Source organism: Papaver somniferum, chromosome 11, assembly GCF_003573695.1.
Source record: "Papaver somniferum cultivar HN1 chromosome 11, ASM357369v1, whole genome shotgun sequence".
Lineage (NCBI taxonomy): Eukaryota > Viridiplantae > Streptophyta > Magnoliopsida > Ranunculales > Papaveraceae > Papaver > Papaver somniferum.
The window spans coordinates 62030174-62053013 of record NC_039368.1 but is presented as its reverse complement, the minus strand read 5'-3'; the positions used below and the strand labels follow the sequence as shown (position 1 = coordinate 62053013).

General features: G+C 35.6%; 1 long non-coding RNA gene across 5 annotated transcripts; it reads right to left on the bottom strand.

Moving 5' to 3' along the window:
• Positions 1-1683: 1683 nt before the first annotated feature.
• On the bottom strand, positions 1684-6221 carry LOC113323801. Of its 5 annotated transcripts, none has more exons than XR_003347855.1 (5): positions 5921-6221; positions 4326-4732; positions 2803-2931; positions 2316-2472; positions 1684-2011 (listed from the first exon to the last, which is right to left on the bottom strand). It is a non-coding gene; the product is annotated as an uncharacterized LOC113323801 (long non-coding RNA). The 5 variants fall into 5 exon arrangements; XR_003347857.1 differs by lacking the exon at positions 2803-2931 and having other exon boundaries at positions 4326-4465; positions 4616-4732; positions 5921-6208; XR_003347853.1 differs by lacking the exon at positions 2803-2931 and having other exon boundaries at positions 5921-6220.
• Positions 6222-22840: the final 16619 nt, after the last annotated feature.

Here is a 22840-nt window from a genome sequence, read left to right as displayed (position 1 = left end):
GATAAAACTACATGATTAAGAGAACAAACTAACTAAACAGAAAGGAATATATTCAATAATGGTTTGAAATTACCTTAGCCCATTCATCAAATTAATTCTTCTCGCACACAAGCTTATTGTTGACATAATCCCATTCAAAACCACTGCCAGCATTTAACATTTCGTTGATTGCCATTGAATGCTTCTTCAGGGTCTTGATTCTATAATCAATGTTGGTAGTACTTAACCCGGAATTGGGTAGTTTCTCAGCTAATTTCTGTTCAATCACTTTTAAATAGCCAGATTTAAATCCTGTATCACTTTTCCACTTGCCTTCCAGCGCAAGTTCCGTCAAAACATCAACCAATATGTCATCTTCAGCTTGTACCCAATTCCGATGAGGTGCCATTACTTGCCTGTTTACAACCAAGTTCCGTCAAGATAATTTCATAAGTAGTTTAACATCAAATAAAACAAAGAATAAAAGAACACAAATTAATTGTTATTAACATACATTTATACCTGTTGACGACAAAAATGATACATTTCATTATCAACTACTACATATTTCTGTCTAGGAACAGTAATTCCAGAAAGCCATAAAGGCGGAAAACTGCATTTCATTTCTATAAGTAATCACATGCTCCAATGTTCTACCACCATCTAAATTTTTGTAGAGCAGTAAATACAGTAGTCATTGCTACATACAAACCCACACAGATACTAAGATAGAGACAAAAATCAACCATTTGCAAAAATAAATCTGAAATAAACCATTTGACAAAATTATACCATTAGAAGATAAGTAATAAACCTTGTTCTTGTAACAGTACAATACAAATGAAAGTGATAAAAAATGTAAGCTAATACAGGAAAATGATGAAATCATTTAACTAACTATGCGCCTACGTCTACGTGCAGTCCATCTTTCCCACATTTGATCAGCTAACTCCTTTCTCTGTACATCCCAATAATTCGAGGAATCAACATGTTCGATCATTCGACTTTCTTGAGTAGAAACCAAATTAATTGGTCCATCTTCATATTCATCTTCCGGTAAAAATCACTTGCTAATCCGCAGATTCAAGTTACAATGCTCTAACAAACTTACCATGTGGAACTTTTAAGCCATTTTTTTGTAAATGGCTTCCCTAAGAACACGAGAATCGGAAGCTGATCCTTCCCATCCAGGATATACATATATAACCTCCAAATCTTGAGAACATACACCTAAGACATTGGTAGCAATTGCGCTTTTCCTTGTACGATACCTAGGCTTGTATGTTGTATCAACGTGGACACTAATATGAGTTCCATCTAATGCCCCCAGGCAGTTCTAAAAGGTAAACAAGGTAGTGTTAATAGTTCATTATAGATACGAAAAACCAAGCGTTAATATTCATTATAGATAAGGTTAACAAGGTTTTAATATTTCATTAGAGATAATCTCATACCTTAAAGCAATTCCATCTCTGGTCAACAGAACTTGTAGCGACTTCTACCGGCTCTTTTAACGGGAAAAAAACGATTTAGTCCAAAAATGCGTCAAAAAATACAAATTAGTCGATCCCGGTTAACTAGGTACAGTTTAGTCCAAAAATTGTTTAAAATATAGAAAATACATATATAACCTTCATACAATTTAGTCCAAAGTGACTCATGATGTCAACAATTTAAAATAATATAAAAATAATTAAAAAACAATTTATGTTTCCAATGGTATGTCCAAAGTTTAGAAATTTTATATATTCGCAAAGCTCTTTCCAAGATCTACAAAACGAGTACCCATATGACTATAATTTTCATTTTTTTCTGGTTTACACTGGTGTATATAGTAACTGACAAAATCCAGAGATTGTGATATCACATCAAATACACTTATTCAAAGACTGAGGGTTCCAGATTCAAGGATAAACGGTCCATGGCACTATGTAAAAGTGCTCCCACTTAGCATCTTTTCTTGTACCGACACATCTAAGTCCTCGCTCCGCCCCTTGTCTTTGCCTTTGCCATTGTTATGCCTTTGTTTGCTCTGGGAACACACCAAAATGGAACGTGGAAAAGTTGAAAGACACAACCAAAGATGATTATAGGAAACTGGTTTGGTTGATATGCACAAAATTAATTCTATAGAGGACTGGACGTTTGCAGGCAAGTAGGTTGTCAAAAGAAAATGTCTAGTTCCTTGTGAAGTCACTGTACAAGAAAAGATTGCATGAAACTATGAAAGTTGAAAACAATACAAACAACATGAGCTTTTGCTGAGAAATAAACAAGAAAAATCCTATTGAGTCCGACCAACGATAAAATGGTCAATTTAGAGATAATCGTAATACCTGTTTTTTTTTTTCTCAGCGCGCTTTTCCTTGTCAGCTGCTCCATCATTTATTTATTTTCTTACTCTCAGCTTGCCAAGTCTCCTCTTCCTCACGAATGAGCTACTGTTGCCTTTTCAAAGCAACAACCTCTTGATATGCTACTTCAATTCTATTACTATAAAATGAAACAAAAGAGTAGGTTGGTGAAAATATCCCTATTACAAAAAGGTACATTACGATCAACATGTGTACAATTATGTACACATTAAAAATCTATGTGTACAACTATGTACACATTTTAAATTTATATGTGTACAATTATGTACACACTAAAAATCAACATGTGTGCAACTATGTACACATGTTATACATATGTAACCAAAACGGATATACCCAAATGATCCTATCTTTCCATGTTTCCCTCCCTGAATATTGGGAACAAATTTGGTAAAAGTGAATACACGGATAAAAAAGATACAAGAGATAAAATTATATCAACCATAACCTTCAAATATAGATTAAGCGTCCAACGCTCCAGAATAATGTCTTGGAACCTCATGTGACAACTTTCCTTCTAATTAAAGTTGAACTTTCACAAGATCAGTAGGACTGGCAACTAAAATTGCTAGAGCATCTGTTCCATGTCATTGAAGGTAGTCAGTCATTGATGACCAAAAGCAAAGGAAGTTGATATGAGGGGTGTATCGGCAAGCCAAACTAGTTCCAGACTGAAACCCACATCTCTGTGGTTTTGAGCTAAGCTATTGGAGTTGATAACCTAAAAATTGAATCTGTAATAGATGATATATTATGAATCAAATTAACTGCTCTACAAGATAAAAACTACCGATCGACCATCATGTGAATCAACTAACAAACAATTGAAACAAGGTCAGTGGACGATATAAAAATGTTCGTACAATAGAAAAAATGCAAGGACCCATTGTCAACATGAAGTGTCTCTCCGCAATGGTTAAGCAGAATATGGCCTAAGGTAGTTATGCTTGTAAAACGGATACATTAAATAAATATCTCTAAAGAATCTAAAACAGAAGAAGCAAGAAGATCAGAAATGGTTAATGTGTACAACTATTTACACATTAACAATAAACATATGTACAACTATGTGCACATTAATAATCAACATGTGTATAATTATGTACATATTAATATTCATCATGTGTACAACTATGTACACATTGAGAATCAAGATATGTACAACATGAAGAGAGGGTATGAATTAGCTAATGGGCCTACAAATTAGGTATTAGTTTGCATATCTGTCTACTTGTGTTAAGGAAAAGAAAATAGTTGAACATACAATACCCAATACCCCCACTATAGTATCTAGTTTCACTCGGCCATAAGCATATATCAGTAAGTCACCAAATTCAAACAACCCCCAATCCTCATTTTACAAGACAAGTATCATAATTATTGGTGCCTCAGGTAACATGAATACACCTTACTTAAATTACTCCTAAACTTAAACCAAATTTTAGAATACCCCTCATTTTATTGATTATTGCGGAATATAATAGTTCTCTCATTTTTTAGTATTTCACAAGTATTTTTCTTTAAAAGTGTTCCATGATTTGAGTTCTAATTCAAATTAACTATTTGAATCGAGATAATCTAAACTAACTAATGGGAGTCTAATGATGTGGTGAAACCTCCGTTCATTTCCGTGTAAATTCTTAGCAAATCAATTCTTGCGTAGGAGGTTGTCGGCAATCCCTTCACCGAGATTAATAAAATTAAATCAGATGCGTTTTCTACTTAATCAATAGGTGTACAATTATGTACACATAATGATCAAAATTTGTACAACTATGTACACATTAACAATCAACATGTGTACAAGTATTTGCACAAATATTTATAGATGATCTTTACACATAAAAAAGAATACAAACTATGCGCAAGTGAGTACAAATTCATGGATGAAAATGTGTGTAATATAAAACACCCTTAAGGATCATTGTATGTAAGAAATTTTAACTAGTCCTAAAAAGACTAGAATAATACCTCATACATTTTCCTGGACTTATTAAGACCACAAACATCTATTATACAGCGCCAAGCGTACATATCAGGACCTTTTCTTCCCGAATTCCAGAATGGCCAGAGTGAATAATATCTAAGCATGTGGGAGAATGCATGCATACCTACAAAGTAACATTTTGGAAACACAAGTACTTACATAAAATACAGAACTACTAACAACTGATATAGACAAGCCCAGTCTTACTTTTCATAAAATGATCAATAAAATGTTTAAATCAGAATGCAGACAAACATAGGTAAGTCTTTCTCACCCTTCTTCACAATGACCAAGTTAAGCACTGAGAGGTCTTGGCTTACAATACAACCATGTACTGACCTCATTCTCCTCTCACCATTACGTCTTCCATGTCCGTGGAAGCAAAGAATGCCTGAAAAAACCAAACAAATGACAAATCAACATATATACTCAAAATATTAACCTACCTCTTAATCAATTTCACATACCAATAGTGTACTTTATAATGTTTTACAAACAAGTGTCTAGAATTCAAAAATAATTGCACATTTAGCTAACCGTACTATCAACTATAAGTATATGGATTTTATGCAAAATCAAATCGCAGACCTTTAATATGTAATTCAAATTTCTAGTAAATACTAGTCTTCCTTTTATCAAAAAAAGAAAAGACAAAAAGAAAAAGAAGAACGATACTGAAAAGCAAATGAGGCACAAATTAAGCAACCAATCACCTCTATACTACAAGAGACGAACACATCCAGGAGTAGGACTAGTCTCAATGTTACTTTTAATTGAGGTTTTCAATTCATTTTTAATAATATCCTGTGTAAACTAGTCTCAATTATACTTTGAACTCAAAATCATACTTCAAGCTAAGCATCGAGGTGATATTCTCAAAACCATGGTTCTCAAGGACCTAAACCTGGGGATTAACTTTGTTAGTACATAACATAGTTAAGAATAATGATAAAGAACAAAATGACACAAAATGTATGCCTTGAACTCCACTAGCTGCAACTATGACCAATAAAATCATCTATATATATGGGAATGTATGTTAATCAAACTAAATATCTAATCTAAAAAGTTTTAAAATTTACATTTACTAACATCAAACATAAAATCATTACCACCTATATGTATTCATGCTAGGAGTTTAATTCATGATAAACAGTAAACTTAGGAGATATCGTTATTAATCTATCTTCTAGTGGGAAAAAGTTACTAAACTATTTTTACTGAAGCATATCAATGATTTGCAGGAAATGTTTGGCCATTTTATGTGCTGTTAAGCGGCTATGTTGCAAGTACGCAGAAGTTGAATTTCCTAGATTGGATTATTAACTAATCATATATGACAACTTCGGTGAGATGTATTTTTGCAATTAGTTTGCAGATGAAAATTTCCTCTCTCGCCAAAACGCCGACATCAATATGAATGAAGAGCTTTCTTCAGATTTATCTTCATTCAGTTTCCTAATTTTCTTGGAAGGTTTTTAACCTAATATATATGAAGTTCAAGATTCTAAAAAGGAAAACATTATCAGATCTATGAAAAATACACAAAAATTGATCGGAATTAAATGAAACAAATTACCGCCAAATCGCCATATTGATGAGGAACGAATCAATCAACCTTGAATGATGAATATCAAATCAACCGATCTAAATGTGATTCCAATTTTTTTTGTAGAACCCCCAAATTGATGAAACTAAGTCTAAACTGAATATTTACAATATGCAAAATTGTGAAAAAAGAAGGCGGTGAATCAAGTGATATGAAATTAATCGAAAGAAAAAATGAAAGGAGATGAAACTAGTAACATTGGATTCAACAGCAGTGGTTGGTGTTCTTTCCCTAGTGTTGCAAATGAAGAAATGAAACTGAAAACGAATAAATCATATGACAGATGGGTATTTTTGTCACTAAAAAGAAACGTTTTGGACTAAATTGTTCACAACTGGACTAACTCGTTTCATATTTGGTAAATCTTGACCTTATTGTATCAGGCTTGAGAGGGATAGATTATATTGTCTAAAGCCCAACAAATTTGGGATTAACGTTAATTTCTACTCTTTTAACAACTCTCCTTGAAGCCTAATAACTCCTTTCAACACCATGTTCACATGTCTATTTATCGTATCTCCTGATTGCTTGAATTGAAAACCCACAACTCTATTCTTATGGTGATGCGCAGTTACATATAAAAATATCGTCACCATTTCTTCGACATCACAATTTCTATTATCTTCTAATCCACTGGTGGTGCGCAGCTTATGACAAAGAACTCTAAAAGTGCGTCTATCGAGACGAAGTTGGGATTTACATTTGGTGTCACTTTTATATACCAAATCTTCCATCACATACAATAGTACCATAGATAATTCAAAACGATCATTGGCTCTCAACACACAACTTTGATGACGAAAGACATATGAATAGAAATAAATGTAAAATAAAGTTACTGCATCCAACGTTGTTCGGATACTGTCTGTCATCACTTCAAGTTTTCTTTATTTTGTCAAGATTAGAAGTTCCATACGGGAAGTGGGTCTGAATTCGAAAAGCATAAAAACAAAATGGTCAAGGATACATGACTATAGAAACTAAACGTGTTGTCAAGACAGATACTTAAACTAAACGTGCTGCCATTTATAACCTACTTGCTACTGTTACAGAAGATTATTATGCAAATAGCTTTCCATCTCTTGCACCAAATTTTGTTATACATCATTTTCCAGACTCATATGAGAAGACATAGAACAACCCCAATTACAGCAACTACAAATTTATGCAGGATAATACTACTAACATAACACAACACAATCAACAGATGGTGAAAAGATGATTTCATGGATTATATCATAAACCCAACATACATACACATGCATAAGCTAATTTTATCATAAAACCAACACTCAAATCCAAACTAAAAATTTACCGAAATCAATTTAAATGAAATTGGTGAACGAATTATACCTTGAAAGTTCTTATAAGTTGAATCAAAGGAAAAAGTTGATAATACTGTAGTTGATTGAGCCGGGAGAAGAAGAAATTGGTACTGTTGAAAATAAAAGTTAGAGTTCTTGTTGAAGAAATTATTGTTCCTGAGTTGATGATTGATTATCACAAAGCCGCAAATCCAATCTGATGATAATTGGTCTTTTAATTAATAATTCCTGCAACAAAATAAAAAGAAATCAAAACACGAACAACAATCTAAACGAGTAGTTAAAAAAGAAAAGGAAATTACATACATATTGAAGAAGAAATACATACAATACGAGAAGTTAAAACCCTAACCTAATCATTGTAGATCTCCATCTCTCATTCTCCAGTGGTTTCTTCTTCTTCTCTCTCGATCTTACGAAGAAATGGTTAGAAATGAAAAATGAAAAACAGATCCAGACTTTGTTTTCTGAGGGACAGTTTGGTAATTTTTCTCTAAATTCCCTTGTTTTCTCCGGAATCGAATTCCTTTCCACCCACTGAGCGATGCAATAGAATAGGGCCGATAGGAGGTAATCAGATTCCTTAGGAATCCAATTCTGGAATTTTTGTGGCTGTTCGGTTCAAGGGAATTGGGGCTATTCCCTTGGAATCCAATTCCTGGGCTCCCAATTACCCGAAACGAACACGTTGTTAATGTGTTTGCCTGCTCTGATACCACTTGAAAATGTGGGGGTCTAACAACCACACCCAACAATTCGTTTGGCAATCTGAGAGGACTTACTCCAATACAATTTCTAGAGAATCAACTAGACAGTCAGACTCAATCTAGATTAAAGTATATCAAAGAGTATAATATCTCTAACTCTTAATTCAATCCGCAATCAGAAAATAGAAATCTGCGAGCCTGATTGAATATAAGAGGAGCAACTTGAACGGTACCAAAGACCAATGTTCAAGTGTCAATCAATTTAAATCAACAACCAGAGGTTGGATATTCTAATTGATTGATCTTAACGCACAACCTGTGATATTTCAATTATATAACAAAATATAATGCGGTAAAGAAATAACACAGACACCAGAATTTTGTTAATGAGGAAAACCGCAAATACAGAAAAACCACGGGACCTAGTCCAGTTTGAACACCATATTGTATTAAGCCGCTACAGACACTAGACTACTACCAATGAACTTCAGACTGGACTGTAGTTTAACCCTAATCAATCTCACACTGATTCAAGGTACAATTGCGTTCCTTATGCCTCTGATCCCAGCAGGATATTACGCACTTGAATCCATTAGCTGATCTCACCCATAACCAAGAGTTGCTACGACCCAAAGTCGAAGACTTGATAAACAAATCTGTCTAACACAAAAAAGTCTATAGATTGAATAAATCTGTCTCCCACAGAAATACCCAAGAGTTTTTATTCCGTCTTTTGATAAATCAAGGTGAACATGAACCAATTGATAAATCAGACTGATATTCCCGAAGAACAGCTTAGTATTATCAATCACCTCACAATAATCTAAGTCGTATTATGGCGAAACTAGATATTGTGGAATCACAAACGATGAGACGAAGGTGTTTGTGATTACTTTATATCTTGTCTATCAGAGATTAAATCTCGAGCAAATCTTAGAGAAGATAGTACTCAAATGACGGAATCGGCAAGATCAGAACACACAACTGCAAAGAAAATAGTTGGGTCTGGCTTTACAATCCCAATGAAGTCTTTGAAGTCGTTAACCTACAGGGTCTCGATAGAAACCTAAGGTTAAAGGAAAATCGACTCTAGTTGATGCAACTAGTAACACACAGGAGGTGTGGGGATTAGGTTTCCCAGTTGCTAGAGTTCTCCTTAATATGGTTTTCAAATCAGGGTTTTCAATCCAAGTTACTTTTGTAACAAAGTATTCAATATTCACCGTTAGATGAAAAACCTGATTCAACCAAGCTAATATCTTTTAACCGTTAGATCGAACTTAGCTTGTTACACACAAATGAAATGTACCCTCATTTAGGTTTATGTAACCGTACCCAAACGTGTACACCATGTTGGATCAACAATAGTTAACCGAAGTTAGCCATATGATTACTCTCATATCAACCTTATTCATCTTAACCATAACTAGTCCAGATGACTCAAATGAACTAGTTAAAGAGCCGTTCAATTGCTATATTCTCATAGAAGTATACAATAACACAATTGAAGGAAAATAGATTTGATTTACTCGAATCAATACATGAACATTATAGCCACGGTTTGCAAAGATTTCATTCCTTATTTTATAAATATTTAAGTTCATGTACACAACCGACTTTATAAAGTAACCAACTCAAGTATGCAAACGAGTACGCATACTTAAGTAGCCGGACCGAGTTTGGTTACGCCAGTACGCGTACGGTTTCGCATACCAATTTACATTCCAAACTCCAGCAGAAATTCTCGGACGTGAGACTTTCGCCAGTATGCGTACGGGTACGCATACTTGCCCAGACATCCAACAACCGCCAGTACGCGTATGGGTACGCATACTTCAGGTTCCCGGTTTTGGACTTACACACAAATGTGGTAACACACTATGTTTATATCCAAATATGGTTACATGATTCTAAACTCTTTATTTCAATCATTGAAACTTTCTTAGAGGATGATAGTAGCCGTTTTCACACACTATTAGCATCAAAGTTGTTAGAGCATAGCTCGGTTGAACCCACCAAGCGTTGGTATGTCAAGTTTGGTTGTCATATTTTAGTGAATCAAAACTCATTTAAAGAGTCGCTTGATTATGTACTAGAGTCAACTTCGTATAGGTTAGCTTGAAAGTATTAGGATAAGAGACATTACAAGTATTGCGAAGACTTGAAGAAGTGAAGAAGTAAAAAGCTACAACGAAAACATCGTCCTTCCACTCGAGGTTAGTGATATTTGACTTGAACTGTTTCATTCCCTAACGTATCTTTCAAGTCGTGCATATTGAAAACAAAACTGCGAAGCATGAACACTCTAGATAGACATAGTATTAAGGAATACAATACGAGGTTTATTACTTAACCATTAAACTTTGTAGATAAGACATCGACATAATCGTTTAAATGCTATTGTGATTATGTATGGGTATGAGGTGAGGATTTCATCCTAGGAAACAATGCTTTACATGTGTTCTAAGGAAGTAAAGTCATGAACTTGTTTTGTGAATCGAAAAGGAAATCGCTAGGCATTATTGGTATTGTTATTCATTGCATATCTTTTGAACAACCGCTCATGACTTGTTTGTGTTCTTGGTAAAACTATTCACAAATGCCTCACTTTTGTATTGGTATGACTTTTATTAGTGAAAACGATCTTAAGTAATCAAACTGAGATGGTATGATCGAGTTTGTGATTTTGTGTAAGACCGACTCTGGGTAAAGGGGAACCAATCCTAGTAAGAGGTGCAACACATCACAAAGGGGAATCGATCCTTGTATGAGGTGCAACATGTTTTAGTAGAAAGGGGAACTGATCATATGGACATGTGCAGCATATTCAAGTTAGATACCATATATATGTGGGGAACCGATCCTAGTACCTAGTCAACCGAATTTTGGAAAGTTAGTGTGACTATGCACAGTGCTCACATGGAGGTAGAACCGAAACTTGTTTTGGTAGAACCGTTAAACCCATGAATAGTGATTGGGTGTTCTTGATTAATCACATAGTTCTTGAAAGTTAGATGAACCAATTCTAAACTTGTTTGGAAGTGTGGCAAATCGGTTTCAAGAATGTAAGTATGAAAGAGGACTTACAGAGTATGGATGTCGACATACTTTAAACATGTGCAGTAACGCTTATCTTTAATTATTCAAAGTTATTCCTTAATAGCTAAAGGAAGAGAATCCCAAGATCGAAACATAAATAAGTTAAAAATATTTTAATTAAGGTTTTTAATATTATTTTAGGAAAATGAGAATTAGTAATGTGCATTTACTAGCTGAAGATTTTCCAAAGAGATTTTCGGTCATTATTTTGGGTAGAGCATTTCCAGGAATTATGGAAACCGAATTTGGAATATATTGTACATCTTGAGAATATTTTTGGTTTTGGAAATTCCTTGGTGTCCAAACTTCCTTGTCTATAAATACTTGAAATTTGCATTTCTAGCAAACTAATCCTTCGTGACAGCAAACTTCCTCGGTTGTGTTGTTACTGGTGAAACCGCCTATTCTTAGAGGAGAGTAACCTAATTAGGCGAAATCTCTTACGACCGCTCAGTATAAAGTCTTCTTTGGGATTGAGAAGCTCTATTAGTATCGTTAGTGGGAAACTAGATAATTGCGGTTTCTCTTATGTTTTCGATTGATTTGATTGACTAATAATGGTTGAACTTTGATTGCACTTAGTTTGTTTATGCTTGAGAATCTTCTCTTCTGATATAAGATTCACTCAAACTAGATTGAAATTTCGACAGGGATCTTTAGACTGTTTGTAGATCTAAAGACGTCTTGTGATAATCCATTGTTAACAGACTTCGTTCTGTGCGTGATTGATCACAAGAGATTCAAGTTGTTGTGTGCAGACATTTATTGAAGATCTAAGAAAATTTGAAGACAAAGAAGATATTGAAGATTTCTGATTTGGGGTTTATAATCTTTGGTATGCACAATACTTGTTTCGGTATAAGAGGATCCAGCTATAATTGGTTTATCCTTGTGGTAGATTAGATTGATTAGTTGTGTAGATCTTCATCAATACAATTCTTTGTGATTAAAAGTATTGATTGCAAAATCTTAACAATTACTTCGGTAGTTGATAATAAGATAGATCTAAGAACCTGACGAAGGAGTTTATTGAGATAAACAGAAGGGACTTTGTCGAACTCACATCACTTGGTTGAAAAGAGTTGCTACCAAATAGATTTGTTGTTCCTTTACTGTTTGGAATACGAATCAAAGGAATTGTTCCAAATACGTGACTTATTCGTAAGTTGGAGGCGTGGGAATACAGACGAAACTAGGTGAACTATAGGTTTAGTTGCTTGGTCTCAACTATACGAAGTTGGCTTGATTTTGTATAGCGGCTTAATACTTAGAGTATTCAATTATGGACAAGGTCCCGGGGTTTTTCTGCATTTGCGGTTTCCTCGTTAACAAAATCTTGATGTGTCATTTACTTTTATTTTGCGCAATTATAATTGTTGCAATTATAATTGTTGTAATTATAATTTAAAGTACACTACACAAACGTTAATTCCTATTTTACTTGATAGTAATCATATTGTGTTTGGTTAATTCCGAACCTCTTATCAAGTAAACATACTTCGTTGTTGTATTGTCTCGATCTCGTATCCATAGACGATCATACGAAGTGTGAACCGATTAGTTGTATTGTCTCGACTCATTCCATAGAAATCACTTTCGGAGAAAGGACTTATAGGTAGGAAAAGTTTTAGCTTGAGGTATATTTGGGTACCCTCGCTTTTTCAAAAGCAATTTTCAATATATTGAAATAACCATAACGAAACATTCCAAGACTACACCAAATGATTGTATCACACAAACCATGTAAGATGTTACTCGAAATTTTCTCATGATATAAGATGAACTTGGTCGAAGCGAAAGCTTGCCAACACATATTTCGAGAAATATGTAAGCTAGATAAACTCGGCTCGAAATCTCAAATGTGTATATGGAAAATTATATCGTAATACGACTTATGTCTCAATATAGGAGATATAGTAGAAATAGACTTTCCAAGTGATAGATGAGTTTCAGTCTCCACATACCTTATGTCGATGAAGTTCCACAAGCTCCCCTTAGTAGTTCTTCGTCTTCAAATGATGAACGCCGTGAAGTCTAAGCTGAACTACACAATCTATGTCCTAGTCCGAGACATCTATAAATAGGCTAGAAATCATGAATTATAGTTTTGATCACTAACATTGACAAACATGCTTGAGATAGCAACGCATGCGAGTTCGACCGAGCAGTTCTCTAACAATGCACTCGATCTAAAGATGTGTGGGATATCATTGAAACTGTATTCGAAGGGAATACCTCTGAAAAGGAAGTTATGCTTCAAAACCTAAATTCTGACTGGGAAAACCTTTGTATGGCTGATGAAGATTCATTTGATGAGTTTAATCACAAAGTGTATGAAATTGTTAATGCATCTTTTGCATTGGGTAAGACTATTCATGAAAAGGACATTGTGATAAAAATTCTCAGATTGTTGCCAGCCAAATACGATTCTAAGAAACATGCGATCGTTGAAGGAAATATCCTTAATACTTTATCCATAAATATGCTGGTTGGGAAGTTAAAGATCTTTGATCATGAGCATACATCCAAGTTTGGGAAGGATATTGCTTTCAAAGAACAAAATAACACTAAATTACTTGATAAAAGTAAAAGTATTGGCAACTTTGTGGATGATTCTAGTGAGACTGATTCATCTGATGAAGATGTTGATAACTCAGTCTCCCCGATCACAAGACAATTTAGAGATCTTCTTTTGAAGAGAAGTAAACGGTTTGTCAGATATATTCCTAGATCATCATTTAAACCTCATGACCGTGTTCCTCCTAAAAATAGGGATACAGTCGATTCTGATGATGAGGATATGCCACAATGCTTCAAGTGTAAAGGTTTTGGTCATTTTGCTAATGAGTGTCCAAATCGTAGAAAATACACTGGGAACAAAGCTCTTGCTGCAACTCTTGATGAGATGTCTGATCACTATAATTCAGATGAAGATGAAAAGCCAAGTGTTGCACTCCTTAATGAAAATATTGATTTTGATAATTGTAGCAATACGTACATCAATCTTGATATTCTTCCCGGAGAAACTTCGTCAACCACATTGGAGGATAAAATTAATTTTCCCTGACTATTGAAAATTCTATTTCACATGTTTCAGGTACCACATTTTGTTTAACAGCATGCTCAACTATGGTGTCTGAACCGTCCTCCACATTGACATGTTCTTACTGTACTTTTACTGGTCATGAACTCTCCATGTGTTACAAGTACAAACATAAATTAGGATATGTCAATAAACTTCAACGAGACCAAATCGATTATCAAACAAGCTCAAACTTGTTCAGAAGTCGTCCGAGGTATGTAAACTCATCTCTTCTCCGAAAAAGTTAATTTCCAAAGAAAAGATTAGACCACTAGAGAAAAAAATACGGTCTAAACAATATGTGAAACAAGGTTCTAAGAATTCCATTCAAGAAGGTTATGGTGGACATATTATTTTTCACCCCAGTACAACTTAATTGTGTTGTTGGTGTATCTTGTCCCAAGTGCCTGGTTCAAAAGAGACAAGAAATTGCACACTTCAGGCTTGAGGAAAAGATTTTTTTGTTTGTTTGTTTTGTTTTTTTCTTTTTGGTTTCGTTTTTCGCCTGTTTGGAAGTTTTCCATCTTTTCATATCTAATTGATATTGAAAGGGGTTTCTCTGTTTGATCAATAAAAGAAGGTTTAAAATCGACAATTCTACCTTCTTTTGGGTTGAGAATTGCGCGTACGTGAATTTTCTTTTGTATAAAGGTTTTGTAACCTTACATTCCTTTTTCCTTCTATGAAAAACTCTTTTTATCACAAGATAGATTGTTGAGCCTGATTTGTGAATTCCTCTTACAATCACATACTTATATGGAGACTCCAAGCACTATGTCATCTGATGGAAAAGATGTTAATATGATTGTTAAGCCATCAATCATAAAGGAAAAAGATAAATCTCTTACACCTTTAACTTTGAAAAGAAAAGGGAGGAATGTGAGAAAACCAACGGTTGTTCCTTCAAATATTCAGAAGTTTTCTGGTGTTCTTGAAGAGTTGAAGAAAAAAATAAAGGAGATACATCAAATAAAGACTATCGTTTTTAGGACTCTTGAAATTCATAAGGCCCTGGTTCGGCATCAGTCAAGAAGGTTTATTGGAATTGACTCCTTTCTTCATGAACCTTATGTTCCAATGGTTGTTGATGACAAGGAGTTCGGGGACGATAAAGAATTTTTAAAAGGTCTTAATGTCTAGGAAACTTCTTATGAGAATTTATTTTTTTATTTTAAGAAGGATAACTAGGGTTTGGAATAACAGTTATTGCGAGTACACGTAGCTATTGCCAACGATTTTCATCTTGTAATGTTTATTTATTTATTTAAATTCTAAAGTTTATGTGGAAGATGTATATTGTAAAAAAAATTAAAAAACTACGGGATATGTGTGTTTATGTCCGTGACCTGGGTTTATCTGTTGGTTGCAGTATCCTCGTCATCAGTTTCATCATTATCCCTGCTTCATCATTATCCCTGCTTTTAGGAGGAACACGATTATGGGGTTTATCTGATGACCTGGGTTTATCTCTGGAGAACCGTTTACTTCTCTTCAAAAGAAAGTCCCTAAACTGTCTTGTGATCAACGAGACTGGCTTGTCAAGATCTTCATTTGATGAATCAGCCTCAGAAAGATCATCTTCAGAGATGCAAACACTTTTAGTTTTGTCAAGTAACTTAGTGTTCTTTTGTGCTTTGATGGCAACATCCTTTCCGGTTTTGGATGTCTGCTCATGATCAAAGATCTTTAACTTCCTTACCAAAGTATTTCTGGAAAGAGTTGCGAGATTATTTCCTTCAATGATGGCATGCTTCTTAGAATCGTATCTAGATTGCAGAGATCTGAGAATCTTCATCACAATGTCCTTTTCAGGAATAGTCTTACCCAATGAAAAAGATGCATTAAAAATTTCAGACACTTTGTGATTAAACTCATCAAACGATTCTTCATCTTCCATACGAAGGTTTTCCCAATCAGAATTTAGGTTTTGAATCCTAGCTTCTTTTTCACAGGTATTCCCTTCAAATACGGTTTCTAAGATATCCCGGGCATATTTAGACTTCATGCAACTAGTCACATGATGCTGAAGATCTAAGGTAATGGCATGTATGATAGCATTTAAGTCGTCAGAATTTTGCTTTGCACTAAGGATTTCTTCTGGACTATTGTTTATGGGTAAAACCTGTTTCTGCTGGTTTTGGTAAATTTGGGTGTGTGGATGAGAAACAAATCTAAACCTAAAACAAATGCACTGCACGGGAGTACTTTAGATTCGAGAGATCAATCTGTACAATCCTTGCCTAAACCAAGAAATGGTCGTTCCAGTCTTGGTTCGGTCACAAAGTGAAAGAGAAGGGTTGGTCTTAGGGAGGGAAGCGAAGAAGGTGTTGAGACCAGAATGGTTAATTCTAAAGGTGTGGCTAGTTTATGAGTTGTATCATAATTTGGAACTGGCTTGCGGAATGTAAGCTATCAGTTCTTTGGTGTTTTTCTGGATACTGTTTGTTGTTTTGACCAAAACTTGTTGTTTTTTGGAAATAGGTAAAACCTATTTATACAAGTCATATTGAACGCACCCTGATCTCATAGAAAGTGGGAGTGATTGAGTAATGGAGAAGTGGGATTATGTGTAAATGCCAGAACATGTTCCCACCATGTAGGAAACTGGTTAGTTAACACCGACTACTTCTTACCGCCACTAACTTCCCTGCTTTCTGACACTTTCATATAATGGGCGTGTTGGATGCCACATGGTGTTGTAGATGTGGGAAAATGATTTGTTGGTTTTTACGGAATTGAGGAGATGACCGTACAGAGGAGACTCCTTGAACCGAGCGAAATGTTTAACCTCACACAGATGCACTGCAAGAAGGGAGTTCTTTAAGTTCGAGAGATCAATCTGTAGTACTCATGCCTAAACCAAGACAATGGTCGTTCCAGAGTCAATTCGGTCACAAGAGATGATGGGTCGATCTGTATGAGGGAAGCTGAGAAATGTGTGAGATCAATGGTGATCGAAGATTGTAGGTGTGTTGTGTATTCTTCGTGAAGGAATAAGATAAGTTCTGGTTGATTGAATTTTCTCTGTTGAGAGTAAATGATCAGATGTTGAGTTCTTAATCTCTTGTTGTCTGCTTTGACGAGAGATTCTCTTGTCCTTCCAATCATGATTCAGAGACTTATTTATATATTGCAAGAATTGTAAACACATTGATCCCACGAAGTGTGACAGTTGCTGGAGTCAAAGAATGGGGAAGTGGGAAATCGTGTCAAAACCAGTTGCTCATCGTGCGGAGACTAGGTTAATTTTCCACCCACTACTTTGCTAATTCCTCCAACTGATTGCACAACTTGGTCACATTCTCATCGTGTGTATGAACATACGTGCCGTAGACCGCCAGACCAAAACCCTAGTTAATATCCCCCCATATGACATGATTGACATCTCGTGATTGTGGAGTCAGTTGCTGACTTTATGGGACGATGAGTCCTTGTATTGTTAAGTCGTGATTTGCAAATGTTCTGAGACTCACGAATTGAACATGTCTGCTGAGACAAAGGTATAATTATGTTGATTGTTAAGGTGAGCAAATATTGATCGTATGAGCAAATGTTGCTCGTTTGATAAACTGTCATGGACTGAGCAAGTATTTCTCATATGAGAAAATATTGCTCGTTTGATGAATTATTGAATATTGATAGTCGAACCAATATTCATGGACTGAGCAAATGTTGCTCATTTGATGAATTATTGAATATTATAGTCGAACCAATATTCATGGACTGAGCAAATGTTGCTCATTTGATGAATTATTGAATATTGATAGTTGAACCAATATTCGTGGTCTGAGCAAATGTTGCTCATTTGTTGAATTATTGAATATTGATAGTTGAACCAATATTCGTGGTCTGAGCAAATATTGCTCATCTGAGAAAATGTTGCTCATTTGATGAATTATTGGTAGTAGGACCAAATAAAATATTAATTTAAGATACTGACAACTAGGCCGAGCATAATGATAAAAGTGTTGATCATGGTATCAACATAAAATTATTGGTGTTTGAATCTGCTCAGGATTATGTTTCTACAGAGCTCTGGATTCGAAACCCTAATTTTTGATTAATTGATGATTTATTGAACATCAACCATAGAGGGAAGGAGGGACCGGCTACATGGGATGACGAGTCGACCATGTAAATAAGCAAAATAACAAAGTCTCCTGGAGACCAGTTGGTGAAAAGATGATTAAATGCTGGTTTAATCATTTATTAAAATAATGCTCGTGTGAGCATTAGGTAGTAAAACCAGATTATGGATTGATGAGGGACCGACCAAGGGGTCATGGGACCGGCTCTTGGTGGTCGTGGGACCAACTGATGGTTGTTTGAGCAAACTCCCAGTTGCTTGAGAAGAGTTTGGACACAAGATGAGCAATTGAGCAAATTATGTCAAAATTATTAAAACATGTGAGACCGGCTATTTGCAAGCCCCAGGGCCGGCCTTGGTCGGTCAAGGAGACATGCCCGCGTTACCATACTGTCCGTGTCTCAGTCCTGAGAGTTTCGATATTTTCGGGTGTGTGTTTGAGCAACATTTTGAGAAAATATGAAGAAATCAGGGATTTTTGCTGAAATCGGGAAAACTTCATGAGATGAAGGAATAAATAATAAAATAATGAAAGAATCATGAAGTGTGGGACCGGCTATGGCCAAGGCATGGCCTTCCGGCCAAAGTTTCCGGTCCCAAGGCACTTTTCCTAATTTATAATATTTTTCATGATTTTAGGGAAATATCATAAAATCAAGGAGTTTGTTGAAACCAAGGAATTTGTTGAAATCCAGGAGTTTCCATGAGATGGGGGAAACATAAAAAATAATAATAATAAAATAAGGGGCATGTGGGACCGGTTAGGGCCCGGTCCCACGAGTTTCCCTAATTTTATATTATTTTTCGTGACTTGAGGGAAATTTCATGAATTCAAGGAGTTTTTTCATGAAACGAAGGATATTTGCTCAAATGAAGATATTTTCATGAGATCAAGAAAATAATAAAATATAAAATTGGGTGTGGGATTTTCCACGGCACGACCGGCCGGCCGGTGGGACCGGTCCCCTAGCGCCTTGATTAATATTTTATTATTTATTATTTCTTCCTATTTTGCATAAGTTCATCGTTCCTTCGTATTTTGGAATGCTCGTTCGTGCATTCAGGTGCTCGTTAGTACATTATTGCTGAGTATACTTGCACCATTTTGGTCGGGGCTTAATCGATATCTACTCAGATGTCCGTACACTGAATATTTATTACTAACTCATGGATTCAGCTGGGAAGAACCACGAATTGAAGTAACGAAACACTATAAATGATATGGAATATTTTCCATGGATTCAGTTAATGAATCTAATCATTTAGGAATAATTAATTGGTAACTCTATACTAGTACGATTGTCTAGGAACGTTAATTATTCATGTGATATGAGATTGTTGAAGCTCATATTTATATAATCAGGGAAAACATTGTTACATCCTGAAGACATTATTGCTCTATACTAGCAGGAACGTTGTCTATGAGCTGTCCAACCTTGCGATTCTATATAGAGGTGATTACTGAAATTGCTCAGTATTCATGAAATGTGTTGTTGCCTCAGCTGAGAGACTATACATCTACATATACTCTGAGAGACAACATTCTCAGTCAGAGATTCTTGTGGCATGAGCTTTCATGCTTCAATGAGAAACATGAGCCTCAATACTCATCTGATTGCCGGATCAGGAGCATGCATAATGATGGTTTTACTATTTTAACCCTTGTCGAAAATCCACTATCTACATTAATTCCCCTGCTTAGTGAGGGACAGTCATGTTCCTCAGTCAACACTGAATGGTGATTTTCCAGTTACGAACGAAAATAAGTAATTGAACTTAGTCATGAGATAAGATGTTACCGGATTTTCGATTGCGCGATTGGACCACGGCTTGAATGAAGATCGCAGTGATAGAGCATCGTCTAATAAGCATAAATTGGTGTTGAACCGCTGATTTAATGATGGAACCTTGGTCGATTTAGGATTCATGGGCTGGGCCCGAAAAGGAAATCCTCGTGAAATTAGGTTTTGGAAATAAAATTTGATATAAAAGGAATTAATCCCTTTTTTTTATCTCACCTTCCCACGATCGACCACCACCTTCATCTCTTCCTCATCTTCACGTCAAAGAAAGAAAAAAATTTCGCCGGAGCTTTGCCGCTGACAGTCATCGTCGATCGTCGTTCGGTCAACTTCCGGCCGCCAACCAGGTAAGTTTTTTTTTTGTTTGCTAATTTCATGAGTTGTTCATGCTTTGATCATGTTGAAATTATATACATGTGTATATATGAGTGTGAGTTTTGTAGAAAAACCCTTGTTTTTAGAAAACGTATGTTCGTTTCGATCGTTAGTTCAAGAGACTCGCAACAATCCCTAGCTCGAGAGACTTTTTTTTTTTTGAAATAGACCTGTTTCCAGTGACAAAATTTTGTTTATGACCTTTCATGGAAATCAAAACTTTATCTTAAAAGATGTGAGCCTTCACAAAATCGAAATAAACCCTCGTTTCGAAGACGGATGATAGTACGAAGGAAAAAGATTTTTTTTATAAAACCATGGTCCGTTCATGGATTTTTTTTTTTATGAAACCGTGGAATATCCACGAATTTTATTTATGTGAGCCTTGCTCACGTCAAAAATGTTTTTTTTTATTTACGTGAGTAAATCACGTTTTTATATATATATGTAAATATATATATTATTTTCTTTTAAAAATCAAAACTTGAATTTTGTGTAATCTTTAGAAGTAAACAATTATTTATGATGAAATAATGTTTTAGTTTTCATAATTCCATGGTGAATGTTCACACAATAGAAATATTCGTGATTTTATGAAAATCTGAGTTTTGCTCGTCTTTTGTAGATTCGAAGAAACAAGCAAGTTTTGAAGTGTTAACTCTTGCATTACAATCACTATTGTTAGCGGAATCGTAAAAGGTAAGAGTTGAAAAGTACCTTTTTGTAGATGTTTGCATCTTGTATGAATGGTATACTGAAGCAAAGTATCGTATGTATGTCACAGCTACTTTGTGAAGATGTCTGACTCCCAAGAGAATGATATTTCCAGAGATGATACGTGCATGGATGAGACTTCTATTGGTGAAGAAGAGGAAGAAACACCTGGGATCAAGAATGTTCCAAATGTGGACGATGCGTTTTTTGAGGTTCAGCATGAAACCGAAAAGCACCTTAAGACCCCAACATATCGTCTTATGATAAATCCCAGGAGTGTTACTCAAAACAAATTGGTGACTCCCGAGACAGTAATCCGATTTTGTCTTGAACGAGGGATCTTTCTTGCATCGATCATAGAGTTTAATATTTCTCGACGACCTTTAGAGAAATTTTCTGGATGGGCGAGGCACATGCTGGGTTTTCCACGCGTTAGAGCTATGTTGGATCAGGCACAAGTAACAAGGGCCATTCAAGCATCCGGAGACTTGTTTATTTTCCATGATGTGCGAGGCATAGTGTCTCTTCTTGCTTGCTGGTGCATTCCAACTCACACTTTCATATGCAGATGGGGAGAGTTTACCATCATCTAGAGGATGTGGTTGCTTTGTTGCATCTCTCAATCACATGTAATCTTCCTAAGGGTCTTTCAACTGAAGAGACGGCAATTTCTAACATCTTGACAGCGGAAATGGAGCGGATCAACAAGGCATCTGGAAAATATTGTTATGCTTACTGGTTAATATGTTGGTGGCCAAGAGATGAGGCTCTTGATTGTCCCGTTGACGGTAGGTTTTCCATTGCCGCTTTCTTATGCTTATGGATGTCCAGAGATGTGTTTGAAGACAGTGGAACTTTGTTGAAGCCGTTTGTGATTCCCTTTGCTATTAATATGGCTCAAGGTGAGCAACTCCCGATAGGTAGTCTATTCTTATGTTCTTTGTATTCTAATTTGGATTCCCTGATTCTCCAGTGTATCGAATAGCTTCATGAAGATCGAATGCTATGCCAATACGATGTTTCTCCAAGCTTTGTTGTGGGAATATATCAAGAATTATGCTCCCGTTCCACGTACTATATTTCCAGGACCATGTGTTGATGCTCGTTATGTCTTCTATGAGAAAGATAATTCCAGGATTATGCGCTGGTCTACAAAGCAATCTCAGTTCAAGACACGTCTGGTTGATGTTTTAGACAACGAATCCAAGTTCGATTTTCTCCCATGGGTGTCAATTCCTTCTTGTATTTCTCAGCCAGCAACTTTCAATACTGGAGAGAGTATGGTTTTGGCATCTAGTGAAGGTCTGAGTGACGGCGAGAGATCTTTCATGTTGAGTTGCACTCCTGGTCACTTGATATCAGAAATATATGGAGACTTTTCAGTAGAAGAATACAACATCGATAGAGCAGCTCGTCAAATGGGCATGGATCAATGTGTTCCAACTTTTCGAAGGAGGAAACCATCAGTGGAACAGCTTAAGACATGTTTAGATCGCACACATGTGGAAGGAAGCTCTTACTGGTTCCCTTGTTCTGAACGAATTACATATGTAACTCCAGGTTACATAGATTTCTGGGATCAGCAGCTTGAGCGTTTACACGATTTTGTAATGGTTGGCCAACCCTTAGTGAAAGATCCTCCTTCTGCTGAGATAATTGCTTCTCGACCAAGATTGAAGTATCTTTCTGGTGATAAACG